The sequence below is a fragment of the Diabrotica undecimpunctata genome, chromosome 2 (genome assembly GCF_040954645.1).
Source record: "Diabrotica undecimpunctata isolate CICGRU chromosome 2, icDiaUnde3, whole genome shotgun sequence".
NCBI lineage: Eukaryota > Metazoa > Arthropoda > Insecta > Coleoptera > Chrysomelidae > Diabrotica > Diabrotica undecimpunctata.
Window position 1 is genome coordinate 165,772,477 of NC_092804.1, and position 19,574 is coordinate 165,792,050.

Consider the following 19,574-nt stretch of genomic DNA (forward strand, 5'->3'; position numbering starts at 1 on the left):
AACGGCCTATAGGAGTCTCATGACACGAGTAGGCAGAACAAGTCTGTTGCAAGTGGCATGCGCCCACAGGACTGTGTCTGCGGCAGCCTTATGGACCATCACTGGATGTGTTCCGTTGCATGTTTTGGCGGTGAAAAGAAAAAAAAATTATGAAAGAAGAGGTCCAAACCTTACTGTGACCGAGAGAAGACAGGAAAGGGAAAGGTCAGTTGAAAGATGGCAAGAAGAATGGAACAACACGGAAGATGTGGCACAGTGGACGAAAATGCTGATCCCGAACATAAGAGATTAGGTGGACTGTGGCCACAGGCGACTGGATTATTTCCTGACGCAGGTGCTCACAGGACACGGGTGTTTTAGGGCCTACCTCTATAGGATCGGAAAGGCTGATACAGATGAATGCCTATACTGTGGATACTCGGACACTGTGACACATACGATGTTAGATTGCAGCAGATGGATAGTGGAAAGGAACAGAATGGAGAGAGAGACAGGTGTGAATTTTGTTACATGGACTAACATACACAGCTATATCCGTGCAGTGATCAAGAAAAAGGAAGAGGAAGAAAGACTGCTGGACCAACGCTAAAGGTAAGAGTGAATGATGCTGAAAGGTCAAGCTAGAAAAGTGGGTCACACTGTATGAGTTAGAATGCGTGAGTCAGACTGTGGGGAAGGAGAAAATACCCATCTGGGAATGATGCCGAACTAGGAGCGATAAGTGTCTTCTACGCGCTACCTGGAACGAGACAGGGAGCCTCCTTGCTGATGAATAGAGTGTTGATGTGTATGAATGGAGAATGAATGAATAAAGGTAGTGATTCGGAAGTGATGCCGGCCTTACAGCGGCCATTCCGCTTCGGGATCGCTGGATGACATAGGAGGGTCTGGTTTAGCAGGTAGGCATTCGGCGTAGACTCGGCGACGAGAGGGCATTTTAAAGTACCTCGGGAACTATCGCCGGGAGTATGAAGAACGAATCCTGCACTAAAGTTAGTCAGGCGGCGTCCTGGACTAAGATGTCTTTCGAAGATTCCAGACCCCCCCCCCCCCTCTATAAAGACGAAAAAAAAAGATGGAAGCCGGGGGGTAAAGGTTGGTAAACTTTTTTATATCTTTTTTTGAGTGCCATGATTAACATTCTCACAAAATTTAACTTGTTCGTATGATTTTTAGAAGTCCAGTGGCATTTTCGTTTCTAACGACTGGAATATCAACTTAATTTTCTAGTTTTACTTCTTAGTCAGCCTACAAATCCGTTCAGATATTGGATCGAACTCCAATATCAAACTTTGTAACCAGTCACTAATTATAAAATCTGTTCTCAACATTCGGTCTTTCCCACGACAGCTAAAAAAGCTGTAGTTGTCTGTCATTGTTACACTAGTTTCCTTTTGTTTCGTTTAAATGTCTCTCTGGGGGTCTGTGTTACAATAGGTATATATATCGGATTACCAGTAGGTCGGTTTTTAAAATTTTGCATAGATCTTGTCCCTCACTATACTTCTCATTTTCCAGGAATCTATCCGGATTGTACTTAGATGACATTTATTTTTCCTTATTTTTCTTGTTTCCTTATTGATAATCCCTCCATATTCCCGTTCATTGTCATAGTTCCATTTTCCTTTGATCCATTCCTGCTGATCGGGTCTAGTTTGCTGTGGGTCTAGCTTCCCTTTTGTTTGGTTACATCTTTATACTCTCTTAATTTCGTGATTTTTAGTAACGTTTAAATTTTAAAGATATGTATCATAATAATCATAACTCATGGTCATAACATATTCATCACCAAAAACCTAGTTTCCTCTTAAAAAATAACATTTTATTTACATTTAGTTAAATCGATAAAAAGTATCAATTATGAACGTATTTTGTAAGTTCCACTTTTATTGCATTACAATCAATATTCAGCAAATATTTCTCTCGTTACTTTTTAATCCAATGTTGTATATTACTTTAGCTATGGCACACAAAAGAAAATAGCAAGTGGGAACAATCGCCACTCATACAATATCAATCTCGTTGTACGCTCGTGCTGCGGACTTTTCATTGCATAGTCAGAATGTCAACGGGACTCGATTTTCCTTTTCTCCAACGTTTTCATGCAAATGGAAATGATATTAAAAAGTTAATGTCTCTTTACCACAAGAGAATGGATCTAGATTTTTATCGGACTGCGTCTCGAGTATTCAAAAAAACAGTCGAGTGTCTCGTAGAGACATAAATTAAATTTTTTTCAGTTGGTAATTAAATACTTTGAATTTTGGAATAAAAGTGAATATTCGTGTTTTCTTTTGTCTCCACGCTCTACAAAGCGAGGTTTGTTAAGGGATGTGGCGCATGATTTTTACTTAATTAAAAGGTCAAGAAAGTTTTAGTCGAATTAAGTACTTGACAAATAGAACTGTTAATATAATAGAGTGTTAATATAATAAAGAGGTGCTTCAAACTATATTAAACAGCATTAAAATTGATGACGATGTGGTGTCAGAGTCTTATTTAGTCGTATTTCAGCGTATTTTAATTTTATTGTTTATAGCTTATCTATTTCTTTCAGTTTTTTGATCTCTAGTAATTGCTCTCAGTTTTTCGGTTGTCTCACCTTTCTTTTGTCCAATTCCTTTGATTCTACCTATCCATTTTCACTTTGTCTTTTTTATTTTCTTTTTTCTACTTGCTTCTATCATCAAAACAATTCTTAGGTAAGTTCATTCTTTTCAGTCAATGTAAATTGCCTCACGTCTGGACAGAAGTATAAGCTGCCCATTAATATAAGCAATTCTGATCCGTTTTTCACGTGGAAGACTCCGCCTTTTCTTTATTTTCTTGTTTTCTACCGTCTTCCTCTACTGGCTATTATTGTATAATTTTGCGATTAATTTGTCATTGGTGATTAATCTACCTTTTCTTATTTATTAGTATCTTCAATCTATCTAGCACTGCCCTATCAAGAGTTTTATTAAACTGCATCTAAACCAGTCCCTTAAATTTTTCAACCATGGCACTGTAACGGGTAGCTCTTTCGAAGCGACAGACTTAGTAAAAGCCAGGTTGAAATAAAAATAAATCTATTAATCTCCACTTATATATAAAAATACAAATAAAATGTATTCTATGTCCTTGTCTGGATCCCGCGGGAGTGAATTCCCCGGCGGACGCCTGTAAAAGAAAAATTATTATTACTAACACAAAGATGGAATACGCTAATTCAATCCCACGCAGACTTATACTCGCTTCCATCTCAATCCAGCGGAAGCGCCAAACGCACTCGCAATCGAAATATTCGCTTGTGCAGATCTACGCTCTACTCTGAGTTAGAGTTGACGGTAAGGTTCAATGCACGATACCCACGGGTTCTGCTTAATTGAGGACCGAGTATAATTCTCAATAGGGAAGTCTCTCTGTCCGGGTCGGCTCGCAGATTCAATACACTAGCGAGCCAGGGAGCCTAGAGCGTTAGCCACAAGACTAATTTTATTCCGCCAGTCGCTCGCCTTAAATAGCCGCTCCGGATACCACCTCGTCGTCTCGTCGTGGAAATGGGTGCGTGATTATCGACACTCCCATGGTTCGAACTGTTGAACGTTCAGCATATCGTTACAGCATTCTCCTTCTTCCTAGTCTCCTTCCTTCTTTTATCTTTCCCTGCAATATCAATCTTAGCATTTCTAGCATTTCATATCGCTGTCTCTAATTACGTGTCCCACTTATTATAACTGTATTTTTTATTTCGTATTCTTGGCCCATTTCTCGCAATCATTCCGTATTCTTTTTCTTTGTGTGCCGTGCTTATTTTCAAGCGTTGACTATTATAGTATTACCAAGCTAATGAAATATTCTGAGCATGCGACGGTAACACCACAACTCGAACGCTTTTTATTTATTAAGATTTGTTATTTTTGTGTCCAGGTTTCACATTTATAGAACAAAGTGGACCAGACGTACTACTTCAATACTCTCAGACGTGTGGTCAATGACATACTTCTACTGCACAATACAGATTTCTTGTATAGCAGCAAGCAATTTAATTAAACCCAGCCTGAGAGACTTGTTCACTCCTTGAAATGACGTTCGGCTATAACAATTCGTGTTCCAATGCTCCAGACCATCCCTTTTACCTTAGCACTTTGATGCGCGATAGCGGCATACTTTCAGCCAAATGGTTTTCATGTGGGAGTCCTGGGAACAAGGACTTTAACATGGTTCCCTAACCGAATCACATGCAGGCTAACGTTAGAACTGGATGATAGATCACGGACTAGAACTTGTAGCAAAGAAGACCAAAACCATCATTCTAAAGAGTTAACGGAAAAGACAAGTTTAGTAGTATCATTGGAGAACACAAATTGGAAAGGTGTTGTGTGGTCAATAATCTTTTACTCGGCATCAGCCTGGAGTGAGGCAATAAAGATACCGATCTACAAAGGGCTCATGATACGAGTAGACAGAACAAGTCTGTCTACTCGTATGTACTGTAGTACATACGAGTACATACTGTAGTATGCGACGGCCTTGTGGACTATCACGGGTTGTGTTCGTCTGCATGTGTTAGCAGTAGAAAGGAGAGATCTCTATGAGAGAAGTAAATATTTGACAGCAGCCATAAAAAAAGAAGAAAGAGAAAGATTAATAGAAATATGGCAAGAAGAGTGGAACAACACAGAAGATGTTCAGTGGACCAAGGTGCTGATCCAGAGCTTAAGGGACTGAGGAGACTATGGTCACAGGCGACTGGATTACTTCCTGATGCAAGTGCTCATAGGACATCGTTGTTTTAGGACATATATTCATAGATTCAGAAAGACAGATACAGATAAATGCTACTGTAAATACTCTGACACTGTTACTAACACAATGCTGGAGTGTAGTAGATGGACAGTAGAGAGAAACAATATGAGCCTTATTACTATGAGAGAGATGATCGTGATGATGATGGGAGGTAAGGAGGAATGGTATATTGTACATAATTACATTCGTACAGTAATTAAAAAGAAATAAAAAAAAACAGCCGGAACGACAGATAAGATATAGATAAGAGAAGGAAATGCTCCAAAAGTGTCGTCAGCCTTACAGCGGCCATCCCACTTTCGAAGTACGGTACGTGCGACAATCAAGTGGGCCCAAGTAGGAGAGGGTGTTTTTTGTTGGAAGGCAGAATAACAGGAGGGCATCTGTTTGCAGGACTTCCTTCTTCTAAGAGGACATAAGCTCGGATGTACTCCTCTACAATGAATCTATCACACTCCAGCCATCCCTAGGGATGGGTTAACCTGGTACGGTTTTTAGAAATTTCTACCCTCAGAGAAAAAAAAAAGGATAGCATTAGACGCTTTATTCCTGCTATTCTTTGCTCGGGCCCCAAGTTTCCGCTTTGGGCTGCGACAGTTCAAAGACTTGGTGCTTACGGGTTTGGGCCCTAAGTGCCCGGGTTTTTTGGTTTCTGTTAATTTTTTTAGTATTCTTTGTTTTTTTTTGGTGACCGAAACTCTTTTTATATTTCTTATTTTTTTGTAGGATGTACTGAAAAAAAATCTTATTAGTAAGTCCATACAGTGATTGTGACTGTCTGTATCGATAGATCCAGGAACTATCCTCTGGTTCTTTCTTTTTGTTTTCTCTCTGTGTATATATTTATAACAATCTTTTCAGGTTATTTACTGCTATAGGATCTACATTTCTATGTTTGGCCGCTATCGCTGTGCCGTCAGCATAAAAGCTGAGTAGAGTTTTAGGTTATCTTGAAACATTGGCGGGGTATATTGTATACAGTAGTGGTGACAGGACCACTCCCTACGGTACTCCAGCCTCCAGATTTTTGAGTTCGAACAGGACTTGTCCTATTTGAACTCTAAAGCTCTGGTTGCCCAAGTATGAAGAGAACAGTCTCGTCGTTGACCCGCTGTATTTATAGACTCTCATTTTGTAAATTAGCTCTTTATGCCAGACTCTATCGAACGGTTTGCTTACATCCAGGAAGGTTGCTCCTTTTATTTCCTTTTCTTTCCATCTTCTGTTTGTCATTAAAGCCGGCTGTTATGTACTCCGTTACTCTTAGTACTTGTAGCTCGCTGGAATGTTCTGATCAGATTTCAAACTGTGCTTTTGAAATTATTTCTAGCCTGTCTATTTTTGGGTAGAGTCTGCCAAGGATGACTCCTTCCACAATGTTCCTGATTGCTGGAAGTAAGCTAATCGGCCTGTAGTTTTTCGGGAATTTGCTGTCCTTTTCTGGTTTGGGAATTATGATGACATGGGCCTCCTTTCATCGATTTGGGAAGAGCCTGTATCTTAGAATCGCTATGTTGGTTAGAAATAATGTGGCTCTTGTCGGTAAGAATTTCAGACCCCTATTTGTTATATGATCTGGTCCAGATGCTTTCCTTGGCGAACTGTTTTAAATTAGTTCTTTTTGTCTCCTCTGGTGATGTTAGCGGGATAATCTTGTCTAGTTCTTTGAGTCATTTTTGTTTTTCTTCGACTTCTTCTATAAATTATTATATATTTCATGTATAGTTCTTCTGCAATTCGCTTATACGTTTTTCATCTGTCAGAACTCATCAGAGCACCCAGTATAGCTTTTTTTGTACATACAAAATAGATATCGTTTAAACGATGAGCGTCAGACTTAGGTCTGTCTACTGCTTGTTTCTGTTTTAGACTCATATTGGGATCGATTTAAATATGCTTTGTGTATACTATATAAAACACTTGACAATAAAATACCACAAGTTTAAAATTTTAGTATTTTAGTATTTTAGTATTTAGTATGACCGACCAAGTGAAGATCATGCGAGGAGTAAGGCAAGGATGTGTGCTATCGCCGACTCTTTTCAATACATACTCTGAGTTTAATGAAGCCCTCACAAACCTAGACATTGGGAATCCGAGTGAACGGTGAATACATCAATAATATCCGCTACGCCGATGACACTGTGTTACTGGCAACCAGCCTAAACGATCTGCAGGCCTTACTAGACCGAGTGTGAACTGTGAGCGTACAGAGAGTTGACAGATTCACTTACCTCGGAACTACCCTCAACGTACAATGGGACTACGCTCAAGAGATTAGATCCAGAATTAAAATGGCACGGTCTACATTTATTAAGTTGAGATCCTTGCTGTGCTGCAGTGATCTCAGTTTGGGAACCAAGATGCGGATAGTGAGGTGCTACGTTCTTCCAGTGTTACTTTATGGAGTTGAAGCCTGGACACTGACGCAAGCCACCGAAAAACGAATCGAAGCCTTCGAGATGTGGATATACAGAAGGATACTAAAAATATCTTATGTGGACCATGTCACCAACGTTGAGATCCTACAGCATATGTCAAAAGAAAAAGAAGTGCTTAATTTAATTAAACAACGTAAGCTTGAGTACCTCAGCCACGTGATGCGGAACGAAGAAAAATATCGAAATATTCAACTCGTTATGCAGGGTGAAGTATTTGGCAGAAGGGGACCGGGACGCCGTCGTATCTCGTGGTTGAAAAATCTCTGAGCTGTTTCGCAGAGCACTCAACAAAACCATGATAGCCTTGATGATCGCCAACATCCGAACCGGATAAGACATTGAAGAAGAAGTATTTAGTATAAAGAGAATAAACGAACGGAGCCCCATAGGAAGGAAGAAAAGAGGACGACCCCGAAAGAGGACTAAAACTAAAATTTTAGTAGGTATTTCTGGGAGAGACAGATTGAAAATTCTTTAAACAGTGTCAAATATGACACAACTCGTCCAGGCTGTCCAGCGAGGATGAACCTATAATCACGTGGAAAAGTCTAGTAAAAATATAGAGGTAAAGAAAATCTATCTGTTCTTTTTTTGACTTTAATTAATAATATTTGTTTACTTCTAAAATTTTATTGTTAAATCACGAGTAAATTATAGCAAGTGTATCATTCAATTAAAATAATGTTGATCTTTTTAATTGTAGTCTTAATAGGATAAAATAAACACCTGCTTAGTTAACCGAGGAGAAAAAGCGTGTTTATTGAATTATCTCGTCATATTCTCGTCACACAAGAATGCAAAAAGTAATCTTTAAAGGCAATTTAATTTATTTACTCTCGTATAGAGTTTCGAAACTTCCAGTAAAGACTCAGAGAGCGTGATATAATCCAGTTACCTACCTCACCGGCATTTCACATTCTAAATGAAAAACGTGTGGATCTGTTAAACAATCGCAAATTAAGGAAACTAAAGAACAGCTTAAGAGAGATCAAGTCGTTTGGTTTGGGATTCGCATACAGACTGTCTCAAAATAAACTAAAGTTTTGTTTATATCTATTGGTTTTGTTTAATAGTTTTTGGCAATGTACAAAAATTTGTAAAATACGATATTTATTATTTGTTCTTTTCACTTCTAATCAGAGATTTTTTTCTATCTCTTCTACTGAGCGATCGATTTTAGTAAACATATTAGAAATATGTGTAATAAGCAAAAATAATCTGCATTTATCTTTATCAGTTAAGAAAGGATACAAAGATATAAGCGTATAATTTAAATTTTGTGTAAAATGTTCTCAAATGAGCACGTACGTTTTTATGTTAAAAAAATACAATACTTTTTAAAAAATATTTTTTTTCTAATTTCATAAAATTTCATGAATAGTTATTCACTTAATATTAATTTTAGATTCATAAAATTCACGATAAAAAAACTCACGCAATAGAGGTGAATGCCTTCCAGTAGTATACATCAAAACTGCATCGGGATCTCATTTCTTATCTTACTATTATCCTTAGATTGACGGTATCGTCTTGTAAATTTAAATTCAAATCTTTACCACTTTATATTTTTGTATACTACGGCATACGAAAACTGGCTGAAATTTTGCTCTAGAAACTAGCCTAATAAATTAATCATATCATTCTACCGACTGCGCCATCGACCTCACCTACATATTGGCATGAGATTGATTTCTGATAATGCATCTTCTTTTTTGGATTAGATATTTTGATTCCAATATAAACCCAAACCGTACCTAGCAATAATAATAGTAATGTCAAAATGGTAAACCAAACAAACACTATATATCTTAAGCCGCGTTTACACGATGACAATTGGCGAGACAATTTTCAGAAGGCAACTGACTGGCATGAAATTATTGTCTTCGTCTAAACACTTCAGGCCAATTGCCTTGCCAACTGCCCTCACAATTGGCCCAAAATTCAGTTGTCTCCGGACAACTGAGAACTGAGGACAATGAGCTGCGCGCAGTGAGCCCCCCCCCCCCCCCGACTCGAAATCTCAATTGTCGCGACAATTGGCGCCGTGTGAACGGTGTAGGCCAGTAGTGCTGTCTTGTTTTTGGCCAGTTCCCTCACCGGACACAACAGATGACGAGCAGTCGGCCATGTTTTAAGTGTCTACTGCGATGACAATAGTTGGCCCCATATAAATATCTTCTAGTTCAACTGGACTGGCCTCCGACAATCCGCAACCACGTGATGATAATTGTCCAATGACAATTGTCATCGTGTAAACGCGGCTTTAGATATATAGTGTTTGTTTAAGTATAGTATAACTATAGTTATATATATATATATATACAGTAAATCAAACAAACACTATATATGTCTTTAAAATACATTAATGGATTTTCTGAACAAATGTTAAAAACAAAGACAAAATATTATATCAATGTTAGACGTAAATGGTCAAAAATATCCGGAAAATATTTTTCAAAATTTGAACCCAATATTAAAATAGATCATCAGTCGGATCTTATCTATAAAATAAATTGGAAAGACTGTAGTTTAACATATATTAGACAAACACACCAATACCTACATAGAAGGGTTTTTGCACACAAACTTAGTGTAGAAACCAAAAAATTAAACACTACAGCCTTAGCCAAGCATTGGTGGAATAGCATTATGTAGCTTAAGTAATTTTGCTGTACCTATTTGGTCATATATAACCATTTTTGTTCCATCTGTCAATAAGATCATTATTCCTTTTTGGTCACACAAAATGCTTTTCAACCAAAAATGTATCATTAACCTAAAATACACAAGAAGAATATACTTATAAGTTCTATCGTTTCCTGCATTCAGTGTCCCTGCGAGAATCTTTCGAAGTTCTTAAAAAATATTATTTGTAATGTCACAAATAAAAATCCTTATTACGTTAAAGAGTCCAATGACCTTATTTCTAAAATTAAAAATATTCACGTATCAAATAACCATAAATTAATATCTTTAGATGTCATTTCATTATACACTAACATCCCAATAAAGCTAGCCACTGACATCACTAAAAGTGACATAAAATAACATAAAAATACACTGATATCCCATTGCAAAAATTCCAATCATCTGTAGAGTTAACATTAAACTTAACATATTTTTATATAAAGACCAAATATACCAGCAAATGAATGGGTGCAAGTATTTCTAGTGTCATTTCTCAGCTGGTTCTGGAAGATTTAGAGGAATGTGTCATGAGTCACTTAGATTTTAATGTACCATTTTTCTACCGCTACACAATGAAGACTATATGGTTCACAAAAAAAACATCGTCTTCGCGAAATCTCAACTATAAAGTCTGTAATTATAGGTCTTCCTGATAGATCTATAAAACTAACAGCTCCAGAATACAGACTTACTGCAATAAAAAACAAAATAATTCCTTCTAAGTCATACATATCTCGAACATCTAATCGAAATAACTTTCATCCGAACAACTAGGAAATCTTTTAGCCAAACATAACATAGCAGTAGCTCATAATGGCAACAATCTTTTAAATAAAAATTTTATCAAACAAAAAACAAAAACTCCAAATTTAAAAAATTACATGTTGTTTAGAAGATAATATGTAATAACTGTGAAGGTGTCTGTATTGGGCAAACTAGTCAACTGCTTCAATCCAGAATTCGTTCCCATAAATATGACAAGAACAAAACCACTTTGACTTCGAAAGTATACAAATTTTAAAAACCGAGCAAAACAAAAAGAAGAGGGAGATATATGAATCAATAAAAATAAAAAGAAACACAAAGAAATGCAATCAATGACAAAAAAGATATAACAAACCTAAATAACATGTCTATTTTAAATCTAATTTAAATAATATCAATATTAAAATTGTAACATATCTCCACTTCGCCTTGCATGTAATGTAACAACACCAAAGCATGTAATAGTATATTACATAACGAGAGTTGTAAGAAGCTTATTGCATGCGAGTAAAAAAGTACAAAGTTTTACAAGCATGTAATAAGCTTACAACTCAAGTTGTGTGCTATACTTTTTCTACGATTATTTTCATTTATAAAAATAAAAAGTACGAGTATAACAAGTAACTTTTATTTATTTAACAAAATTCGGGGACAATTTAAATTAAATATTTATTTATAATAATTAAATGTAAAATTTTGGCAATTACTTATAACTATACCCTTATCCGAGTTTAGCGGTTGTTCAATAATACGTGGTGAATGGTGAGATGACGTAAACTGTACGGTGTGTTCTTTTTGAACATTGGTATTTTCAGTGTATGTAAAGGTCTGTAAATTACTTTCAATTGAATTTATAATTTTATTGGCTGTTGACGTCTTATTATGTTTTGACTCATCGACATATCCTTCGGCCGTTGTTGAAGATTTTCATCCACCATGTCGTTTAAGAGCCAATAAATCACCACCGGAATCTACCAAAATAGTGGCAGAAGTTCGTCTTAAACAGTGACCTGTGTACATTTTGGGACCTGTAACTTTAAATATTTGGCTATTTGTTTAGGAACACCGCCTATTTTGTTTAATCCTACCACCTGTTTCGTACATTTACCTCTTTGATAATTACGAAAAAATTGATTTATTTACGGATCGCTAATATGTAGTCGAATTTCTATATTGTTTGCAGATTTTATAGAAATTTCCGGAAATAACGAAAGATCTACATATTTTGGTTTTCGTATCAGGAATTTTAACCAATAGCATGGTACTTAAATCATCAATGTCACAAATTTTAAGATTTTTTAACTCTTGTTTCCTACAATTTAATTGCAATAACCTTAAATTCATCCCTACAATTCATCTTCGCTATTCGATGAGCTCATTTTATTTATCTGTATTTAAATTACCACTATATTTAAACTGACAGATTAATAGTTTTTAATCTGTCAAAATAACGTCTGTTAATTCGTTTTCATGATAACTCTGGTAACCAACTGACTTACAAGGCTTATGTGATATTACACATTTTTATAGAACTGAAGCGTATTTTTTTTATTACGTGCTAGTCATTACGTGTCAGTATCTGTTTTGAGGTATTTACTTAGCATCCAAATAGTACGTAATATACAATTTACTAGTAAGAGAGTAGAAAAATACAATTATATATTAATGACAGTAAGCAATGAGCTATTAGATGTCAGTTTTTACTCTTCGTTCGATCATTAATTATAGTGTCTCACTTTAAGTGTTGGTAAGTTCTTATATGTTTTATAATCACATCTCGTTTTTAATTCTTGTACATTTTAGAATCTTGACAAAGACTAGGATTACCTGCCGAAACTTTGATTTTAATGGAACAAGAAAATTCTAGTTCTAGACTAGTTTCATATATACATATATACATATATATAATTTAATATACAATAATAATAATAACCAGTAATTTCTACCTGGTAAAAGAAGGACATTAAATATATTCAATAAAACAATAAAAAAAATTTTAAAAAAGGACAAACTGTCTGTCGTAAACCATTTCCAGCAGAACCTTATTGGTAAGACTACCTGTACAGCTGGAGCAGTTGGTGTAATTCAAATGCGAAAATGGAAAACGTATAAGAACACTTAAAGAGAAGGGAGTACATAAAGCACATGAAAGTAATTGCTTTGCTGACCCCATGTGAAACAATCCCATAATCGGACTTGTCAAATATAACATCTCTTGACGGTTGATCCAGTAAGCCAAGGAAAAAATTGATACTATTTAGTGGCTTTTAGTCAGGGAATTTGTACCAAAAAGGCTCTTGTATTAATACTATGAAATTTTTTATTATCAATTTTATTAATTTTTTTTTATTCTTCAATTAAGGTAACTTTAGCAGTTATATATTATTTGTTATTGGCTTGTTTTTTAGCTAGTTTTTAGCTTTGGCACTGTGTGCCATCTAAAACGTATTGTTGATTTTATTTTTGAACGAAAACATTACTTACGTATTTCAAAATCTTTCTTTAGTTAATGAATTTTTGCTGTTTTAAAAAATACTAAGGTATAAAGTCCTATTTTTCATTTTTAGTTGTTTCAAAGAGATGGATTGATGATGTTGAAGAAGACCTACAGATCCTTAGGGTCAGAAGAAGAAGTAAAGTTGCCAGGAATCGTCAGGAGTGGCGGCTTCTTTGTGAGCAGCTCAAGATCCACAACGGATTGACGAGTCACTTATGATGATGAGTCTTTCGGGTTGAACCGCGCAGATTATCATTGAACCGACTTTTCGACATCCTCTTTAATGTCTTCTTCAGGGCTTCTGAGGTATCAGTCTCCCAAGCTCCCAGACAATTCATTTATATTGTCCATGGTGACGTGGTTTGGGTGGAGGTTGGCGAGGGATTTAGCGGGTGGTTGACGCGGGGATTTGCTCGTAGTTGGCGCGAATATTTCTGACAGTAGGATTTTAATTCATGGGTAGATCGGATTGATAGGCCATTCAAAATCCTATTTTCAAAAATAATATATATATATATATATATATATATATATATATATATATATATATATATATATATATATATATATAATGCGCAATGAACAACGATACAAACTACTTCGGACCATACTTCAAGGTAAAGTGCATGGGAAAAGAGGTCCAGGACGAAGAATAATATCCTGGCTGTATAACCTGCGAAAATGGTTTAACTTAACCACTACCGGACTTTTCAGGGCAGCAGTCAACAAAGTCAGAATAGCCATGTTAGTGTGTAACATCCGTAACGGATAGGCACCATAAGAAGAAGATTGTCAAAAACGCCAATCCCCGTGCAAATCCCCGCACCAATCCTCACGCTAACCCTCACGCCAACCTTTACCCAAACCACGCCACCATCGATGGTATAAATGAACTGTCCTCTGTTCCCAACGGCAGTATTGCATTGGTTAGTGATCAGTGCAGTAGTAACTGGGTTATCGGGAGACTGAGACCTCGGAAGCCCTGAAGAAGACATCAAAGAGGATGTCGAAAGCTCGGTGCAATGATAATCGATGCGGTTCAAGACTGTTGATTTTAATATTAAATCTTGTAATAGTATTAATCTTAGCTCTAGGTTTCATTTTAGTAACCGCGGAAATCTTTCGTAATATTTTATATAGGTATCATCATTCTCAGTGTATTATACCAATTATGGTGCAGCATCTATTGCATGGTCGTTTCATTTCTCTGTGCCATGTTGTACCGGCTTGTTTCGTTATGTCTTGTCGTTGTATTAATATTTACCCGGATGCATAATTTGAGGAAAAGAGGATTAATTACTAGAGAATTACTAGAAAATGATGGGCTTTTAGTTTTTAGTAAAAAATTATGGATACTCGCTAGCGTCGGTAAAATAAACTTCTGTTTTTTTAAGTTTTAGGTTTCAGATCCTTAATTTAAGATTTTAAAACAAGAACAAGGGCTTCATGTTGATCTAACTGAGCGGCATTTAAAAATTTACTTTAAATTAACAAATCTAAAACACATCTTTTGACCGTATTAATTGATAACTTTTTCAATGACTTTGCTTAGCAATTAAAACATCCTCAACATTGTTACTGTCCCATCATAACTATACATTGTCGAAAATCGATATATTCAAAAATACATTTATAATGGTTGATTCTGATTCCAATAAAAATTCCTATCCACCATTTTCAGCAGCGGAATAATGTCTTCATTTCTAGTTTTTTCTCATCCATCTCCCGGTCTCAAAAGCTCGTTCACTTCGGCATGGCATCACTTTTAACCGTTCCGTTCTTGATTTTTTTATCGCTTCGGCTGTTGGACCCCCTCCAAAGACATTAAACAATAACCACTTTGGTGTTTCATCCATCATACTCGTTATTTCTTCGTGGTATAAAATCTGACCTTCGGAATGAGTGAGAGACACTGGCGTCCGAGATAGGTAGGGCTTTTTCGACAGATGAGGTAATTTATGTTGATGCTCTTTTTCATTATAAAACCGTATGCAAAATTTTGTGGTCTGTAGATTTTAAAAATACTTTTGAACACACAGAAAAAATATGTTAATATTATTGAAATCGCACAATATAGCACTTGTCAAGTCGTGTATCTAAAACCACTTTACGATGTTATGTAATAGCCATTCACTTATGACACATGTTTGTCATATCCATCAAACTTATTAAAGTAATAGTCGTTTCATTTTAATCAGTTTATCCATAATTCACGAGCGCCACTGGGAAATGTCTGAAGCGGAGATGCGAGATTAGGTGCGAAACCCCGCTGGGCGAATCCAAGTAAGCGTTGAGCCCGGGAAAGTGACATTTAATTTGTTTTGATATGCTGCTTCTTATAGGCTCACTCGAATCCGAGGTTTGAATTTGAGTCGTTTCTTTATTTAAGAGCCGACACATTCTCGGCATAACTCGCTTGACTTGTTGTTAGCCTTTTGATGTATTGTTTAATTAGTAGTAGGCGGTGGCGAAGGCATTTTGCAACTTTGTTTGCATTTAAATTGGTTCTGTTTGGATTGAAACTTTTTTTATTCGGCTTTCATTAAGAAAGGATAAAGAACTTACAGCCGAAAATGGTTCTTTTAAATTATGTATGGTTGTTTGGATTTTTTAAAGTTATTTCTGATACACTAAGTGAGTGATATATAAAATTATAATTCGTTTATAGAAAACAAAGCATGTAAAAATATTCGTGTTGCTCGTACGTAAAGATTATAATAATTTATACTGTTATTATATAGTGGAAAACCTTCATTTTTTACTGATTTAATAACACCAACTATTCTTACCATTGAGTGATGGATTCGACCGTTACTTGATGGAAATTCATTTAATATAACAATAAAACACTGAAAACTTTGTTTTCAAAACTTCTTGTCTTGTGCAAAGAGCGAGCGACGGGGTATGCGAGGAGGATGGATGGAAGTATAGATAAGGAAGATAGAGAGAGAGAACGATAAAGGAGTGACACAGAAAATGGGCGAATGGTAGCGGAAAGGAAAAGTAAACGGAGCTTATTCCCGATATGGGGCTGTGGTTGTAATGTAACTGCAGGCTACTAGACTACTACCTGGCGCAATTTTTGACCGGATGTGGTAGTTTTGTACCTCCACAAATAGAATAGGCAAATCTGCCTCGGCGGACTGTACATTGTACAGCTTGTGGGGTTCCGGACGCTATTGTCTCCCTTTTCAACTGCCACAGAGAGGGCAAATGAGGGGGAGGACTTCGAGAGGCCAATGAATTTCAGACTGGATGAACCAAACATGGTAAACATATTAATGAGAGGAAAGAAAGAATGGAGAGAACTATACTGTCTGATCTCTGGGGTGATGAAGAAGCAGGAGCAGGTGGACAGAGGAGGAAATTGAACCAGGGATCTTAAATTTTGTTTCTTTTTTCTCAAGAGCCAACAAGGTGACCATTAATATACGGATTTAGTTGTTTATTGAGGCACTATCCTGTGATATTCTGGCCTAGTATTTTACTCGGTCGAAAAATGCCAGGGTGTCTTGCTCCGTGACGTTAGATATCTAAAAAATATTTACCCCACCGCTGCCTGCCAGAATTCAATGTATACCATCTCAGGTTCTTGTCAGGGGCAGGTTTGCTCAGGAGGTGTATAAGAGAATGCAAGCAGCCCTAAATATAGTTGACGACTGGTGTAAACAAGAGCGACTGATAGTCAATGCTCAGAAAACACAAATCGTCAACTTCACCAAAAAAACAGCACTACAAGACCTAAAACCACCGGTGCTGGGAGGAACAGAGATTTCATTTGCCAAAGAAATAAAATACCTTGGGGTGTATTTTGATCATAAGCTTGGATCATAGACATAGAATACTCACATTCTGAAAACCACACAGAAAGCTATTATGTCCTGGGCAGACGTAGAAGAATGTGTGGTAAAAATTGGGTTCTTAACCCCAAAATGACTCTACGGTTATATACAAGGGTTATTAGACCAATAATAACCTATAGCTCGGAGACGTGGTAGACAAAGACGCAGCAAGTGAAAGCAATAAGGCTGCTAGGAAATACACAAAGGCTAGCATGCCACGGGGGACACAAAAACAACTTCTACAGCAGCGTTGGAAGTCCTGCTGAATTTACCACCACTTTATATCTTTGTACAGGACGAAGCCAGACCAGTGACGTACAGATTAATCTATAGTCAGCGACATATCAGCCATATGCATGGTGCTTACGGCACTAAATATATTTAAGTACGCCATCTTTATAGGCAACCAAATATACACTGAAGTAAATTTGGTTGTGGGAACTTTTGTGAATAATTATGGATTTAAAATAGTGTTATTTATTAATTAAGATGTTTAATTTATATATAAGTTTACATTCTAATCTGAAAAGCACAAATTTCCATAAAATTCTCGATAGAAGAATAAAGAATTATCTAGAACTCTAAAATAAGACGTCAATAGAAAGAATTTAACCTTTCGTCGGAGTAGAATGTTCGCGAACATTGTAGTGTCTATAAAATAGAAGGATTCGAAGATATTTTCTTTCAAGAATATTCGGGAACATTGAAATGATATAAATACGATGTGATTTGGATTCAAGATGGTCAGTCAGTCAGTCAGTCAGTATGGTCAGTATTAGGGTATTAGTACAGTCATTAATGCAGTATTTAAGATAGTTAGTAATCAGTGACTCAGCAGTTGGAAAGTATATTAGATGAAGATTAAAAAATAGTATTAGGAGAGTATTAGCAGGAGATTAAAAATTATATTATGTATATGGTGATTGAAGATTGGAAGAGAAAAAAAGATTATTTGAAAGAAGAATAAACAAAAAAGCAATAAAAAAAAAGGAAGAGTATTTTACCGATTTATAAATGCTATTAAAAAGAAAAATATTTTAAAATGGTGGAAGCTGATAATTAAAACATTGTGGTGTATTTGGCAATGCAAGTTCACAAAAAGAAGGATAACCGAGGCTGACAGCGAAGACATTGAGTGGTGATTAAAATCTTTATTTTGGAAAACAGTTTTATTTAGGCATTCAGTGACAGAAAGGTACCAAATTTTGTTAATATAATTTAATTAGTGTCATAAGAATTTCAATTTAAAGATAGTTTGTTTTAAATGTGTGTTTCATAATAATTATAGTAAAGATAATTTCAAAAAGTGCTTACAAACTAATTCTTTTGAGAACCGCGATAAAAACCCTATATATATATATATATATATATATATATATATATATATATATATATATTATTTAAAAACACTCATTGCTCATAAAAGGATACACAAACAAAACATCATAACAATATATATATATTATTGTGATATTTAAAGTCTTGGTGCGCCAAGCAATAATTAGCTAATTAATTTTTTTTTATTAATTAAAATTATTTAAATGATATGATTATGACTCTATCACAATTTTTAATTCTTTTATCTCAGGGTTAAATTCGTGCTTCAATATCTATGCTATTACATGTGAAAGGTAAGGTCCAGAGAATACCGGAATAATAAAAAACACATATGATCTAACACTATATATTGAAATAAACATAATGAAATAATTCACACTCAAAAGTTTTCAATAAACAAATCTCATATAAGGATTCTCATAATTTTGTTCTCCGTACGTGAACAATCAAAATTAATGGTACAAACAATATTAATTGAAATCTCAAAATCCAAACTATTCTAACTCTCCTAATCAAAATATTTATATCCTTTCTAAATTACGTGTAAAAATTGTGTTATCAATAAAAGAAAAAACTGCAGAAAACAAAAATATCTCTCTCTGATGATGAGTGGTCCAAATCCTTGTTCCTTGTAGACTGTATTATCTTCTCTCAACCGCTCCCTATGTAATCAGCAATCTTACACAGATTGTTGCAAGTATATCGTCCTTAATGATCTCCTTCAAAAGCACAAATCATTCAAATTATGATAGCCTTTCTCCTCTCGATAAACTGAATCTCTCGTTGGCCCGAGTGAAAAATGACTCTTGGAATATCTTCTCTTTACGATAAACTGAATCTCTCGTTGGCCTGAACAGTGACTCTTGGAATATAAGTAGAGAAATATGACTTACAATATTTTGGCTGCTTCAGCTTCTGTCAGATACACTAACTCCACAAAAACTCACTAACATTCAACACTACTGCTTGCTAAATTTCAGGAACCGCCAGAGAACAATCACTGTTCTTCTTACAGACTTGGAAACCAACTCATTCTATCTTTTCTCTCTCCTCAATCTCGCTAAACTTTTTCCTACATACTTATCCAACCTTTTTCAATCTCCGCCAATCAAAACTCGTCACAATTCCCCCATTTTTTCATTTCGATAACAAACAAATTTTTACCTATAATTATAAAATTTCCTAAAACTTATTTACAAATAATATTTTCTATAA

General features: G+C 35.6%; 1 long non-coding RNA gene across 2 annotated transcripts in view; it reads left to right on the forward strand.

The window, feature by feature from the left end:
• Positions 1-15,940, forward strand: part of LOC140435165 (uncharacterized) — a 46,563-nt gene extending 30,623 nt beyond the window's left edge. For both annotated transcript variants that reach the window (XR_011950112.1, XR_011950113.1), the window contains one exon: positions 13,250-15,940. This is a non-coding gene — a long non-coding RNA (uncharacterized lncRNA). The remainder of the gene's footprint in view (positions 1-13,249) is intronic.
• Positions 15,941-19,574: the final 3,634 nt, after the last annotated feature.